General features: G+C 33.6%; 1 pseudogene; it reads left to right on the plus strand.

Moving 5' to 3' along the window:
• The first annotated feature begins 270 nt into the window (after positions 1-270).
• On the plus strand, positions 271-495 carry LOC145242775 (U2 spliceosomal RNA; annotated as a pseudogene).
• The last annotated feature ends 16592 nt before the right edge of the window (positions 496-17087 follow it).

Here is a 17087-nt window from a genome sequence, read left to right on the forward strand (position 1 = left end):
ATATACTTTTATAGCAGTGTAGATAATTTAGAATCTTAACTCATTAGTCAAGTAAATCTATGTGACTAAGAGTTGTTTATAAAACAAATTTCATTATTTTTTAAAGTGTAACAAAGTTTTATCACATTAACAAAAAAATGTAAAATGCGATGAGATTGTAATTTATCATAAAACATTCGAGTAATTGTAAGAAAAATTTTTTTCACCTGCTTTAGTAAAATAGATTTACCTCCCTTTGACCAACAAGTTGATTCCTAATTGCTACATTGTATTCCATCTTGCCTTTTGGCCAAGATCAAAGTGTAGTATCTGTTCTTTAGATGCGGCACTTCCATTTCTCGTTCTCTTTCGGTGGAGGAGAAATCCTTCACGACTGAGACAATTTTTATTTTTGTACCTTTTCTCCACGTTAAAAAACGACCCTGGTGTCTAACTCTGTCCCGTGGGGAGGCATTGTAAATAGGTACATTGTATTCCATTCTTACTTTCGTCAATGTGATCTCATGTAAAAATATAATACAAAAGTAGATAAAAAAAAAAGTATGCTGTATTAATAAAAAATGAATCTGCATAGGCCACTCTATCATATACTAGTAGGCTACTCAGCATTGCCCGGTCATAAAATACGCTTAAATATGAGATTTTATTAATGCAGGTTTTGTTTTTTTGTTTGTTTTTGTTTTTTGTTTTTTTTTGGTGGTGGTGGTGGGGAGGAGGAGGAGGAAGATTTAAAAAGTTTTACAAAAACAAGAAAATGACTTGTGCACCACCACCGAGAATCGAAACCAAAATGTTTAGTTTATGATTTACTTTTTCCTTTGACGTTAATGCCTAAGCTATGAAGATATGTTTGTTGCAAGGCTAAAAATTAAAATATGAACAATAGCTATTAAGTTACAAATGCATATTCGTAATGCCGTCGTTCGACTTTCATCTGGCAAATTCCATTTCGTTAATTTTCACACTTTTGCACCGATTATAACCCCGGCTAAAACCCAAATGTAAAGTTTCGCATGGGTTTGAATAACCTATATATTACGTTTTATGTCTGGAGACCAAAAAAACTGACAGAGAAGTTTGGTAGGCAAAGATTTTTAAACATATATATATATATATATATATACGCATACAAAAATATATTGAAAATGGTTTGTGTTTACCATAACCTTTTTACAAAAAGACTATGCAAGTATAAAACATGCAGAATATTTGCATGAATATAATTACACGTAATAGTTACCTAAAGATGATCATCCCATAACAAAAAACCGAAAAACTAACAGGCAAATAATTAAAATGAATGTTTAAAAGAATATGCAAATTAGCTAGATGGTTGGATTGAATACGTTGAAACTCATTATGACGAATGATAGTGAAAAACGAACGTATTTCGATATGCACAGGTGCAGTGGGGAAAAAAATGACTTTACCGAAACGGTTTGGATAGTAAAAGGGAACATCTGCTTTGAACATCGTATAAAATGTAGAATATCTGGCTCGTCCAACTATCTTTAATGATCTTGATATATAGATAGATACTCGTCAACAGAAACTAATATTTTTAATGTGTGATGTTATGTTTTTTTTTATTTGTTTATTTTTATTTTTTGCAAACTGTAAATAAATATGTAAATTGTGTTTAGCAACGGTGGTTAACGACACTGACTGAAAAGATTGATGTGCCAAGTTCGAATCCAATTTGTTCCATGGAAACACTTATCAAACCTACACTTGACCTTGTGTCTAACCTCTTTGAGAAGAGGTGAATAAATTGTATTTGATTTTCGTTTTTTCTATTATTATTTGTTGTTGTTGTTGTTGTTGGTGGTGGTGGTGGTGATGGTGGTGATTATGTTTGAGACCTCACAGAAATACAGAGTTTTTATTGATCTCCTTCACACGATGGAAAGATTAAACCAAACGACAGGAAAAATAAATTGGAAAGATATCGTCCTAGAGGAAAAGTATTCTGGTCGAACAAAAATTGTCTGTGCACCCCCGTCGGGGTTCCTTAAGCAATTAATAATAAGCTCTTCTCAACGGTTGAGAAAGTAAAACCTGGGAAGGTAGACCTTCTAGAACTGCTCAAGGCATTACTTTGTAGTGATAAAGAATAAGTCATCCTCAAAAATGGTCTAGACTGATTTTAGTTGTGAGATGAAATTAACACATTATTTGGATTCTTCAAACTACTGTTTTTATCTTGTGTTATTTGCGATGTAATCTCCGTCCTTCTTCAGGTGTATCATCGAACTCGGGAATCTGCACGGAACTGCGAATAAAACCGTTTATTTAATCTACGGGGGTAGTATGCTCTCGTTCCGTCAGCCATGATTGGGTAAAAGTCCTAAGTAATTTGCAATTGTATTTTTGGATCGCCCGCACTAAGAATTCAACCTTCAATCTCCATGGATTGTAACTTCTACCACTAAATTTCACCAGGTACTCTATCCACTGTGCCACGGGTCCTTGCGAAAATAACCCTCAAGATGAAAACAGTAGTCCGAAGAATCCAAATCATACGAATAATCAATCCTCATCTAAAAAATTCAGAATCGTAAAATAAACTCGTATCCAAACAATGGCGTAAATTATCATGCGACACAGAAGTGTCCAAATGCCACATAAGAGATCAAGAAAAATAAAGGGGAAAAGGGACAATAAAGAGGAGATAATGAGAGAAGGGGTAGTAGCAATAGCGATTACAAATGACCACAACAACAGTAGCAGCAGCAGCAACAGCTCGCGGTTTATGATTTTGAATATGCGCTTAATTTCTAAGCTTAATGCTGATTAATGTAAGCATTTAACTTCCTTTCTAGCTTACCCAATTAGAAGCCATCTCTCAATCAAGCTGAGTACACTACCGAAGTTGATAAAAGGGAGTGCTAGCTAGACTCTTCCTCTTTCCAATCAGGAGACCACAGTGTTTCTATTAATCTCCAAACTTCTCCGTTGGAATGAGACCAAAAACCCTCTGCAGCTTTTGACCTTGGGTTCGACTTCGACAAGAAGACAAAAGAATAGGGTTGGGGCAATTAATCGGTATCGAAATTTGAGCCTATTTTCTGATGCCTAAAAACGATTTTTTTAATTATCCTTTTTTAAAATTATTATTTAAAAATCTTCTTTAATTTAAAAGAATCTTCCACTGCTTGTAGTAATAATAAAATAAAAAATATTTATTGATTTAAACTTCCAGTAAAACTAAAATCTATAGATCCCCCCACACACACACACCCACGTGTTTTTACGTTTGAGAAAATATATGCACGTTTAAGATGTGTTTTTACAGTAATTGGGACAGCTACATATTTTATAGTTAAATATTTAAAGATTTATAAAGAATCGGAATCGGTAATTGTATCGGAATCGGGAAAAATATTGGAATTGTCCTATCATTGCAAAACAAAATCCATCATGGTTAATGCTGGACGCATATGAACTTAATATAACACGCACCTAGCAACATAACACATTTTCATGTATGAATTATTTCCTGTTCCTTACCAACAGGACATTCATCCTAGCTTTCACATCTGAACTTTTCTCTCTTCCTAACTAACACGTCATTTATTTAACACTACGTGAGCTCTAACCTTTTGTTTTCGTTTATACTCATGGGCGTATTCCTTTACTAACACTTTTCTCTTTCATTCTCTTTTTACTTACAAGTTAACGAAGACGGCATAATAAAATTATTTTAAATCTGAGAATAAGACCGACTTTCAGTTCAGAAAGCGATAAAAAGGGTAAACGTGAAAAGCAGAGCGGTGAAAAAAGGTGATAAAGAGTAGGATGAGATAGCATCTCTCTCTCCCTCCCTCTCTCTCTCGTCGCACTCTAGATCCAAATAGAGACGAAACAATGCTATATGCAGAGGACTTGTTATTTCCTTCTCCTAAATGAGTTGCAATAATAACTTTTTTAAAACTTGAGCATAGTGTTATTTATTTATTATATAGAAATTGCTTAGAAAAGATGGATTTACACTTAGCTTAAGTCCATTAAAAAATTGATTTTATAACTTCAACGGAAATATTAACATGGCATGCTAAGTTCGCTGTTTAGGTTATATTTTGGGCGGCAAAGTAGTTTTTATTTAAAAGTGCTTCTTTTCTTCCTTCTTAACATCGAAAATAAAGAATTAATATTCTTCAGCTGCATCCATTCAATTTGTTCTTTTAACAATTAAGAAAATGCTATTTTAAACATAAGCATGACAGACCAATAATAACGTCATTTGAAATTTAAACTTGGTGGACAAACTAATGGATGGACAAGATCTCTTAAAATAAACATGAGTGCACGCATCGAAAATCTAAACTGAAATCTCAAACATAATTATGACAGACACCATCTCCTCTCGCTCCATTTGTGCTAGGATCAAAATTTATTTTTCGTTAGCAGAATACCATCTTCCCAAGCATTACCTCATCCTTTCTGAGGGGATGGGTAATTGCATGTCATGCGAGATATATAAATATATTCATTCGGAAGGGAGTGTCGGGGAGATTGCCCAATTGACTATTGTACACTCTTAGCCCTTATCCTCAAGTGGCCTCTCGGTCTTGATAAGTGGTTGTGCCTATGTAAAAAAAAAAAAAAAAAAAAGTACTTTTGCACCCATTTTAGAGTGCCCTTTTTGGAGAGCTGGATTTTCCTCACATTAAAAGCCGACCTATATTTAATTTTACCCTCATTGGGTGAGAACAAATAAAATTAACATTACGACGAATTTCAAAAGCTATGATTGCTGTAATGATTATACTCTTACATATTTATTTATAAGAAAAAAAATCAAACTTTCTTTTTTTACGGAATCCCTTATTAACCTATAATTTTGTATGTTTCTCCATCTCTCCTGAATACTAATCCAGTCTAATCATAATAATAAACAGTTACAATTGCGTATGAGCATGCTAATCTTTTCACTTATTCTTTTTCGGATTTTTCTTCATTACCTATCGCATTTCCGGACGCTATGAAAAAATGATAATGGATGTTATTTTAAAATATTATAATCTCTAACCAAGTGTAGACAAATTATTGGAGGCCGAATGATTATATATATATATATATATATATATATATATATATATATATATATGCAGTGTTGTTTGTACATCCACTGAAACAACATGTCAGTGCTGAATGAGTACACAGAGCAGGTATATTAAATTTATTTATACAAACATTATTGGCTACATATGTGCATACATGTTCCTGTAATCACCCGTTTTAGGGAGACTACGTCTTCAGGCCAAAAATTTCCCACGAAATTTGTCTTGGAGGGAAATTTTTGGCCTGAAGACGCAATCCCCCTAAAACGGGTGGTTACAGAAACATGTATGCACATATGTAGCCATTAATGTTTGTATAAATAAATTTAATATACCTGCTCTGTGTACTCATTCAACAGTTTTTGGTAGACTTTTGTTGTTTCAGTGGATGTATAAACTATACTGCATATATATATATATATATATATATATATATATATATATATATATATATATATATATGGGAGGAACAGGAAAGAAAAACCTACATTTTATTGAGGAAAATTTTCCTCAATCATTCTATCATCCTGAAGAAGTTCCCCGAAAATGGGGACAAAATGATATTTTCTAATGTTATCCGTTTTACTTTTCTTTTTTTCCCCATAACGTCATACCATCGTACCTATTAATGGCCTGGCAAGGCCACAGGGTAGAGAACTGAAGCAGTAAATTTAGAGCTGCCTGCCAGGACACTATATATATACAGCTGTAGGCAAATTTTGGTATATTTTATTGGTTTGAAAACATAGGTTTTTTTTCTTTTACCAATTGCCATAAAATTTTAACTGTAGCATAGTATTATAATCTTCAAAAAGCCTGCAAGTTTTCTATGTAGTTTCGTCCCATAGAACCAAAGATATGAGCATTTCAATATTCAATTTAGCTACCGATATATATATATATATATATATATCTTTATTAGAATTGCAAAATTTTAAAATAATGAAAAAGAAATGAATCATATTCGGATGTTATAAAATAAATAAGTAGATTAAAAAGTCGATTAAAAAAAAGAATCACGAATTCTAATGAAACCCGAAGAGCTATCGTAAGACAAACTTTTCAAGGATATATGTCTGAATGTTTTGGTTTTTTCTTGTAGAAATACTTATACGAAAGGGATAACGGAAAAAAAACAACAAAAAAAAAACTAAATAGAATGTGGCCCCCCCTCAAAAAAACTAAATAGAATATGTCCTCGAGGCGATTGTCATCAGTTTTAGCCCCCTTACTTTGTGCAAGCAGAGAAACCTTCGATTACAGTTGGAACTATTTGGGGGGACACATTCTATTTAGGGGTTTTTTTTCGTCGCTATCCCTTTCGCATAAGTATTTCTACAAGAAAAAAAAACATTCAGACATATATATATACAGTGCCTGCAAAACGAAAGTCCGCACTTGTAATTTTTTCAAAAACTGCAAATTTAAGCTAAATGTAATGTAATTGTTTAAACAACCTATACCTCATTGGATTCGCTTTTTATTCCTCTATAATTTTACCTGTTCATATTTGACTTTTAATTGAAATATTCTAGTGTTCACGTCATTTTTAAAAAAATGACTACAAATTGAGGAGGCAAAAAGAAAGTCTGCAGCAACAAATTCGCTTCACATTAGCTTAAATTATCGCCCCTAAATCAGTTTAAAATATCAATCAACAGGCAACAAAGCATCTCTAATCGTAATTGTTGTTGTTCCAATTATACAACGTAACATTTAGTCCATATGAAACGACTTTCTCTTAGTGATCGTCAGGAACTCATTAATCTCCACCTTTCTGGTTTATCTAATCGAGAAATCGACCGCAGATTGAAATGTGATGAGAAAACGGTACAAAAGACTGCAAAAGCACCAAAACACTAGCAGTGTTCGTGATGCCCCCAAATCTGGTCGTACTAGAATTACTTCTAACAGGGAAGACAATTCTATCAAGATCCACAGCCTAAGAAACAGATTCAAAACGACTCCCCAAATCCAACAACAGTGCAATCTTGTTAAAAAGTGCTCTTTCTACTGCCAAAAACAGATGAAAGGAATTTAATTTGTGAGGATATGTTGCAAGACGCAACAGAAAGCGCCGTCTGGTCTTCGTCAGATGCAATGAATATCATGACGCTTCATATTGGTCAAAACTGCTTTTTAGCGACAAAAGCAAGTTCAATAGGCTAGGCAGTGATAGTAGGCAATACGTTCGTCAGAGGAAAGATGAAGAACTTAATCCTAGGTGCTCAGTCTCAATGCTGCAAGGTGGTGGAGGTTCAGTTTTGGTGTGGGGCATTATTAGTACCAATGGTCCAGGGCCTATAGTTCGCTTGCAAGGTCGAATTAATTCGACCAAGTACATTAATATGTTGACTGAGCATTTTCTACTCTATTTTGGTCGGAATTTGGATGATAATCCCATCTTCATACAGGATAATGCTCCCATTCACACAGCTGGTAATGTCAAGAGGTTCCTGGAAGCGCATGATATTCCTTGTTTGGATTGGCCTGCACAATCTCCAGACCTCAATCCTATCGAAAACATATGGCATTACATCAAGCAACAGCTACGCAATGATAAAATTTCAAATTTGGAAGAACTTTGGACAAAAATGAAAGAAAAGTGGGATGGCCTTTCCCCGGAGTATTGCTGTAGTCTAATTCAAGGAATTCCCAAAAGATTGCAGGCTGTCAAATTGCAGAAGGACTATACTACTAAATATTAACTAGCTCATTGTGTTCCTCTTGTTTTTTTGTTGCATTAATGTCCTTCTTTTTTGCCTCCTCAATTTGAAGTTATTTTTTTAAATTGACATGAAAACTAGAATATTTCAATTAAAAGTCAAATATGAACAGGTAAAATTAAAGAAGAATAAAAGGCCAATCAAATGAGGTATAGTTTGTTTAAACAGTTACATTAAATTTAGCTTAAATTTGCAGTTTTTGAAAACATTACAAGGGCGTACTTTCATTTTGCCGCCTCTCTCTCTCTCTCTCTATATATATATATATATCACCTATTTTGGCAATTTTATAAGTCGCACTCTGGAGGATCATCTATCATCCAGAGCACTCTTTTACAGCCATAAAATATTTCAAACAGTCATTTGTTTTCCTAGTTTTGCATATGAATCACAAAATATCTTATATTTCCCCAAAACCTCTGGCCTTGATAAAGGGGAGACAAAAACTTGCTGTTATGGTTTCAAATGATCTGAAATAACAGCAAAGGGGAGACTTGATTCTAAATATTTCTCATATGTTATATCTTCCCTCTTTCGCTTTCATACATAAAGTAAATTTCACAGTGTATAAGTATTATTTGATATTCGAGATATTCATAATCATATCCTGTTTCCAAAAGAGATGGAGATATAACATATGAAAATATTTGGAATCAAGTCTCCCCTTGCTGTTATTGCAGATAATTTGAAACCATAGCAGCAGTTTTTAGTCTCCCCTCCATCAAGGCCAGAGGTTTTGGTGAAGTGTGTGTGTTTGTGTGCCTTGTTCAATTTCAACCATCTGCTAACAAAAAATAAATAAATATGGAGAAAGATTTTAAACAAAATATATGTCCATAAAACAAATTCATCTACAAACCAACAGTATACAAAACATATACGGATTGGCCAGAAAATGATCTCACAAACGTAGGTTAGGATGCAATAAAACTCTACCAATCAAAAAAATATATATCTTTCGATCGAACAGGAAAATTGTGGGAATCTACAAATCTGTCTGTAACGCAATATAGCGGAGCTGCTTACTAACTGACTACAATCTGGTCGTTTTCAAGTCCAATCTAAACAAGTTCTTGTTGTTAAGCCATCCTCTTAAATAATCAAATTCTACCCAACCTTTATCAGTAGCAATAAACAGGCCACCTGACACATTAACTCTTATCCTAGAGTTGTCTTCGGACATAGATAAGCGATGCACCCGTGCGGCCGTGCACCCCTTGTAAAAATAGATTGGATGGGGATATTCAAATGACTGCCAAAACGATCCCTGATTTTTCGACAACTAGTACACTTTTTTTTTTTTTTTTTAAGCGAGATGTTTATTTTGACTTGAATACGATGTCTCCATAAACTAGGGATAGATAATGATGATTGTCAACGTGGCTCTTTTTGCTCGGTCCACAATCAATACTAGCGTAACGACGTCTACATGGAAAAGCGAGATTTTTTCCCGCCTTTCGTCAGTGCGAACGCTTGTGTGTTTGTGTGTCCGTCCGATTTTATTGTCACGCTGACTGCTTGCACCGAGCCGCAACAAATCGAGACGAACGGCGCAGAGACACAATAGCTTGGCCCTTTTACCCTCCCTTCATTAAAAAAAACAAAAAAAAACGATCCCACGGAACTCCTTAGCCTACTGACTTCTGACATCCTGTGGTTATGGTCCCTTCCTTTAAATTGTACCGTAACTTAAAATAATTAAGAAAAGAAAAGAAAAAATAAAGAGGGAGGGGCTGCTAATGGAATGTCATCAGCTATTGTGTGGCTCACCACCACGACGACAATGCGTAATAAACGGTGGCAATTTTTAACCCCAAAATCACACACATAATCCCAGGCATTTTTTGTCATTCCAGTGTCATTTCCTCATTTAATATTGCAGTATTCATTTTTCAATACATTTCTGTAAAATTACCAGCGTAACAGGCAAAAATGCAAGAAAAAAAACCCTAATATTTATTTAATGTTTTAGTAGATGCTATTCTTGTCAACCGAAAATACGTCCTCGACAATCCGTCTCAATCCTTGGCTTTGTTGCTGTCGGACTCGGCTAAAATATGGTTCTGTTTAGGATCATCTTCCCAGGCTTTACCTTCTCTTTGAGAAGGTGGGAGGGAAATTTATTGCTAATCGCCTGATGCACCCCTACCGGGGAATGAGGACGAGACTGGTCAGACAATGCGCTGACTTTTCAAAACCATATCTGACTGTGTCTAACCACCTCACCAGGATATAAATAAGTAATATGCTTAACTTTTTTTTTAAATTTTATTTTTTTTTTACAAAGGAGTCACCACTTATCAAGGCCCGGAGGCCACCCGATGATAAGGGGTAATGAGTGTAGAGTGGTTAAGGGGAACATGGCATAGTAGTGGAAATTTGGTACATTGGATTACTTAAGGGAACGGTTCATCAAGAATTTGTTTACGTTGGACTTGAAGAAAATTGTAATCAGCTGGAAAGCAGGCAAACGGAAGACAGTTCCATGGGCGTGCAGTTCTAAGGAAGAAGCTTTGTTCATGGACGCTAAGTTTGGGTTCAGGCACAGATAAAGAGTGGGGGAAAATTATTGACAGTGGTTTCAGCTAGACTAGTGTTTTTCGCGAAAGTTTGGCGAAGGGAAGACCATAGATTGGAGCTCAGACAAGCACCTGCCATGAAAATAACACGTCTCTTCTGTGGGAAACACGTTACAGCGGAGATTTAGATTTATATACAGCATAATCATGGTCTCGTTAGATAACTGAAGTTAAGCGATGTTCATCCTAGTCAGTGTCAGATGGGTGACCAGTTGGCGATACTAAGCGCTGTATGTGCGAAGACAGCGACACTCCTTGCAACAACTAACATCGTTAAAATCATCTCGTCTGAACGGCATAAGCATGCGAGTGAAGACCGCTTCTGGATTTGATATTCCCTAGAAAATTCTTCCTTTGGAGGGAAACTAGTTAAACCCACTTGCGCCCTACCAGGACAAGAAAACTCCAGTGTTGACTTTAATCTTTGTTTCACTTTTTTGTCTTGTTAGTAGTTTACATTGTTTTGTTTTTTTAATTTAATTAGCCGCCCCATCAGGCGTTGCCTGGGAGACTTTAATTTCATTTTTGTTAACAGGATTTTGAAAGTTGAATTAAATGCTTTCAAATGTCTATCAAATGTCCAAAGGTCACGGATTAATTCATTATATTTGTTAACTATTAATCAAAGATTAAAATGATCGTTGTGTTTACAAATAACCCGAAATGTATTCTGGTGGATTTAATTTCGTAACATTTCAATTTACTTTATACTAGTGCATTTTTAACTTTTCAAAACCAGTTGGTTAATGGTTAAAAAAAGAACTAATTTTTAAGCCATGTAGAAATACTTCTATTTAGAACTATAAAAATGTCTAGCTCGTTTCTGAAACAACTGAAATGCATATTGGTGGATTTTAGAGTTAAATTATTGATTTAAATACGGTGTGAATAATCCATGTTATTCGACATTATTGTCCTTTAGATTTCAATAAATATTCGATTAATATTTTTTTAAAAATACGGATCTCGAAACACGGGATTGAACTTGGGGCCTTCAATTCTCAGTCTAATGTTCTATCAACGGGGCTACATAGATTAGCGAGAGTAAAATTATACAAAGAATGTATATATGAAAGGAGTTGTTTAGTATATTAATTGTTTTCAGTGGGTCTTTTTTTTTTATATGCAAAAGGTAAAAGGATGCAACTACACTATAATACCAAAAAGTCGATAAAAAAAAGAAAACAATGGTATTTACTGACTTTTTGTGTCCGTTTCAACTAAAAGCAATGATATGTACGTAACTGCCATGTCAAAAGTACTTAAATATTACCATAAACTTAAAAAAGAAAAAAAAAACGAGTTTTTGAGCTTCATCGTAAAAAAAAAAAACACCATAAAAAATCGCCATATTTATTTGGGAAGACGTCACGTAATAACGAAGTTATGCTAAAAACAAAGCAAAAAGTACAATTTATTTTTTTTATAAAATACAATAATTGCACGCTTTTACTTCTCTTTAGAACTCTCCAGTTTTTTTTTTTGTTTGTTTGTTTTTTTTTCTTTTGTGAAACATTTTATTTTCGCTAATTTTCGTCAGAAAATGTTTTCTTTAATAATTTTTTTTCTACCAAACTGTTTTTTGTCATTTTTGGAAATATTTATTACTGTAATATGATTATTAAGTAGAGGTCACTGGTTTGCCTTGAAATTTAATAATAAAAATTTCGAACTTCGTTATTATAGTCTACTTGGACTAGTAAAATTAATGGTTAGAATTATTTTACTCCTATTGTTTTGTATTCGTTGAGATTGGGGATAAAATCAATTAACGGCTTGAAACAACATTTTTAAGTTCTGAAGAAAAAATAATTCCTAATTTTCGTTCAAAATTTTCACTTACGGAAATGGAGTTTTGCCCAGGTTAAATAATTAAATATGAACATATTAAAATAACTTCTAACTTATGTCTTACTATAAGAAAATCGTACAAGTTCTTGAAATAGCAACTAGTGAAGCGAAAAGTGTGTCTTGCTAAATGTAATTCGTACCGTTAATAAGACGTGAAATAAAATATCGATCGAAACTAAATAGTGAAGTCGATTTAGGAGATCAAAATTGCCCTTTTTAATGTCATGAACCAACTGAAGGTGAAACTGAATGAAGGAACAGATTTCTATCTGACTTTTGTTTAAGCTATTTCGGTCAATGAAATACAGAAAAAGTCTCATTTACTTTAGATATATTCATAAAGTTCGAACATGTATCGAACTGACATTGAGATTAAAACGTCACACTTATATTCGAATTTGAACAATATCTAATATACTGATCACTTAACGTTCAACAAATTCGCTAATTGTGTTACAAATGAATCTATTATTAATTTAGTATTGGTTCTTATCTAATTTAATGACTTTTCATTTTAGTATTACGCATAGGTTTACTTGCGCACATTTGTGTTATCTATATATATATATATATATATATATATATATATATATAAACTGATAATGTTGCTTCTTTTTTTTGCACATCAAACATTTTATATGGCGGGTGGAAGAGTGGATGAGACGAAAAGTGGTAATAGAAGGGGAATAATTGCAGTTTCATAAGAGAACGGAGTAAGATGACGTAAATAAATAACGTAATCTTCTCTCCTATTTAATTAAATGACTGCAGAAATTCCCTTTCGAACCAGAGTATCGTAGGTTCGCAACAACAGATGCCACAAACAAATTCAATACATCTCGGCTATTAGCCACTATCTTTTGTAGCTTTCGAACACCATTTTAGACACATTCAGTCGTGATAATAAAATGCTACATTGCATCCTATGAGCAACACCATCACAATCGCAACACCCTTTAGAGGAAGAAGTCCCTATTTTTTTTTAAATATTTAGTACTACCATTGCTACCAGTCGTCACCGAAGATGATTTCTACATGTTCTACAAAATTTGTGATTGCACCGACTGTAACTGGCTAATAGATACATGGACCTAACATAATATTTCCCATTTCCAATTCAGAACTAATAAAGGCTCCCTCGCCAAAGTCCGTCGATTCTGATTGGCTGAGCTCTGAAAATTCTCATATTCCGAAATGTAGTTCTATGCTTTATAAACGACCATTTACTAACATTAAAATATGGTATCACTAACAGACATAGTATTGCGCCCGACGTCAAATGCATAGGTCATTTCAAACATGTAAGGTCGAAAATTAAAAGAGAAAAAATCATTACAAGAACGTTAAATAACATGCTTTCTTACACAAAGTTTAAAGCACGCTATCCCATATCTCCGTCACCGTCGATGTCGTCTTCGTCAAAACATCAACAAAATTACAGTTTCTCGACTGGTTTTACTATTAAACATACTACGTGTATATTGGTGATGTTTCAAACCGTTACATTTCATATATATTTATATATTGAAGAGTTTAGCTCCCAAATATTTGCGTCTTTTATATTAAGATTTCTCCTAAAAAAAAAAAATTAACAAAATAAGGAAGTATATTTGTTAATTATTTTCTCTTTTCCATGCGCTTTGACGATATTTTATTTGTTTTCCGGTATTATGATACTGATTACTGCATGTGCAACTGTCGCCAAAAATTGTTATGCTTTCCCACGGCCAACCAAACAACGCATGTGTGCGCGTTGTTTGTCTTATGAAAAGACTATTTGCCAGCGACAATTTTAAATGTGTTACTCGTTTACAGATTACCAGAAAACCTAGAAATATTGCCAAATTAAAATGACTGTGAAAGGCGGCGAAAAACAATCAATTTAACTTTTTTGAACTTTTAATATTGCCTTCATTAATGCTATATAGAGAATATGACTATAATTGGGATGTAAATTCGTGACTAAATTGAAGAGGTTTACTCCCAAACAGTTGCGTTCTTTTTTATTGTTATGCCGAAAAAGAGACAAATACAGAAGTCTATTGGACGAAATAAAATCAATTCATTGTTTGTTAAAAATCTTAATTACGCAACATATTTCTTTTTATAACATTATTTTTTTCGGAACAAATAATATAAAAGACGCTATTATTTAGAAGCTAAAAACTTCAATATATGAATATATATATATATATGAAATGCGTCGGTACTTCGCCACAGTACATTCATTTTGGTCACGGCGCCAGTGCCTGCTATTTTAATGGGTCTAAGTGGCTCCCAATAACAACCGTAGTTTGTTATTTTTTTTAATTATCATTTTACAGGTGGTGTGGGGGGCATACTTCCGCCGGGCAACATCGGTACACGGGGTCTGCTAGTTAAAAAAAAATAAATAAATAACGTAATTAAAGAAAATGAAAGTAGTAGTAAGAGGAGGAAGAACGTAAAAGAAAGAATGGAAGAATGACGCAAATAAATAAATTACAAAAATAAAAAAACTGAGTATCCGAAGCAGCGTATGTTGAGTGTTGAATTGCGTATGAGATAAAATATGTATATTTTCACGATCGAATTTCAATTACAAAAACAAAAGCTCAATATTTAGCATCAAATATAGCTTACACGTATATGCATATATATATATATATATATATATATATATAGTCCTGGTCAAAATCATAAGACCACTTAAGAAAGTAAGCGTTTACACGTATTATCGAATTTTTAATCAAACAAATGGTTGAAACCATTGCCAAAAGAGAAAATATGATGGAAAAAAATGAAATCTGCTTCATTCGAAACCTTAACCCTGATCTAATAATTATTTTTTAAAAAAACAAACATTTTCACCTGGTCAAAATGATAAGACCACTTTAATAAAATCGGCAAGTTTTGAAAAAAACGAATACGAAACGCTTTCTATGTTACTAAAAGCAACTTGTTAGTGGATAAAAAAAAGACATCTTACTAAATTACAAATGGCAAAAGGGAAACCATTATCAGAGTTTGAGAGAGGAAGGATCTTTTAGCTTAATAGGGGTGGACTCTCCCATAGATCCATTGCAAACGAAGTGAATCGTAGCAAAACGGTCATCACAAATCTTTTAAGAAATCCAGATCAATATGGGCAAAAAAAGAGTCCAGGTCGACCAAAAAAATAACTCCATCACTGGATCGCCGTATCAGAAGAAGTTAAAAAAAACAAAAACTCCAATATGAGCTCAAGTCGATTGAAAAGCCAAACAGCATCAGAATGTAGTCCTAAAACCATCAGAAGGCATCTGAAAATGAAGGATTTCAATCATTTAAAGCGACTGCAGAAACCACGTCTTCTTGAACAGCACAAAACTAACCGACTTAAATATGCCGCCAAATACCGGACTTGGGATGAAGAGAAGTGGGGAAAATGTAACTTTCTCCGATGAGAAAAAGTTTAATCTAGATGGTCCAGATGGATTTCAACACTATTGGCATGATAAAAATTTGCCCAAAGAGACTTTTTTTTAACTCGCCATAGTGGAGAAGGGTCTTTAATGATCTGGGGTGATTTCTCGTCAGCTGGGATCCTAAAGTTGCAAGTAGTGAAAGGCCGGCAAACATCATTGAAGTACATTTCAATGCTTGAAAATGCTTCTATCAGGATTGAAGGTCCACGTCTGTGTGGAAGAAATTGGATTTTCCAGCAAGACAACGTTGCGATACACACTTCTCGACAAGCACGAGAATATTTTTCTTCAAATAATATAGAATTGTTAGATCATCCAGCATGTTCTCCGGACCTCAATCCCATTGAAAATCTTTGGGGATGGATGGCAAAAGAAGTGTTCAAGGATGGAACCCAGTATGATTCGATAAAGGAACTTTCTGATTCAGTTTTCAGTACATGGGATAAAATTCCTTCGCAACTAAAAAACTTAGTCGCAAGCATGCTGAAGAGAATTTTTGAAGTAATTCGTAATAATAGAGGCTATACTAAATACTGAGACCCTTTTTAGTAATTTATAATTGCCTTTTGTTAGATAAATTATCAGTGATCTTATCATTTCGACCAGGTGAAAATGTTTGTTTTTTAAAAAAATAATTATTAGATCAGGGTTAAGGTTTCGAATGAAGCAGATTTCATTTTTTTCCATCATATTTTTCCTTTTGGCAATGGTTTCAACCATTTGTTTGATTAAAAATTCGACAATATGCGTAAACGCTTACTTTCTTAAGTGGTCTTATGATTTCGACCAGGACTGTATTGGCTGAAGAGAGCTTGATATGGGTATCTAAAACGGTCCTAAATTATTGGTTTTAAACCGACGGTACCAATAACTTATCTCATTTAAAACTTTATGCAAACAATATATATTCTTTTTTGGGGGGAGGTACAAAATTTTATAATGGCTGAATAAAGACCAATTAACATAGATTTAAAAAAAAAATGAAAAAAAGGGCTAAATCGAGGAAAAATTACAATAAAAAAAAGTGTCAGGATATGGCGGGAGAGAAAAAAAAAGTATAATTAAAAAAAAATAGACTGGGAAAGAATCACAGAGAGATCACATTGTCCTAAAAGATTTTTTGTTTGTTTGCAAAGAGAAGGTCCCAATGACTTAATAAAAATGTTTTCTCGGATTTTTAAATGGAAAGTCGAGATCGATCTGCTTAGGATCATGAACGTGTCGACACTTAAGTTCGTGGCACATTATATATATATATATATATATATATATATATATATATATATATATATATATATATATATATATATATATATACAGAGAGAGAGAGAGAGAGAGAGAGAAATGTGCAAACAAATTTTCAAATAGATTATAAAAACAAATTCTTCGAGCAAAAAAAATGTAAATATAAAATTGCCAAAC

The sequence above is a fragment of the Euprymna scolopes genome, chromosome 2 (assembly GCF_053919585.1).
Source record: "Euprymna scolopes isolate OS-2025 chromosome 2, ASM5391958v1, whole genome shotgun sequence".
Taxonomy (NCBI): Eukaryota; Metazoa; Mollusca; class Cephalopoda; order Sepiida; family Sepiolidae; genus Euprymna; species Euprymna scolopes.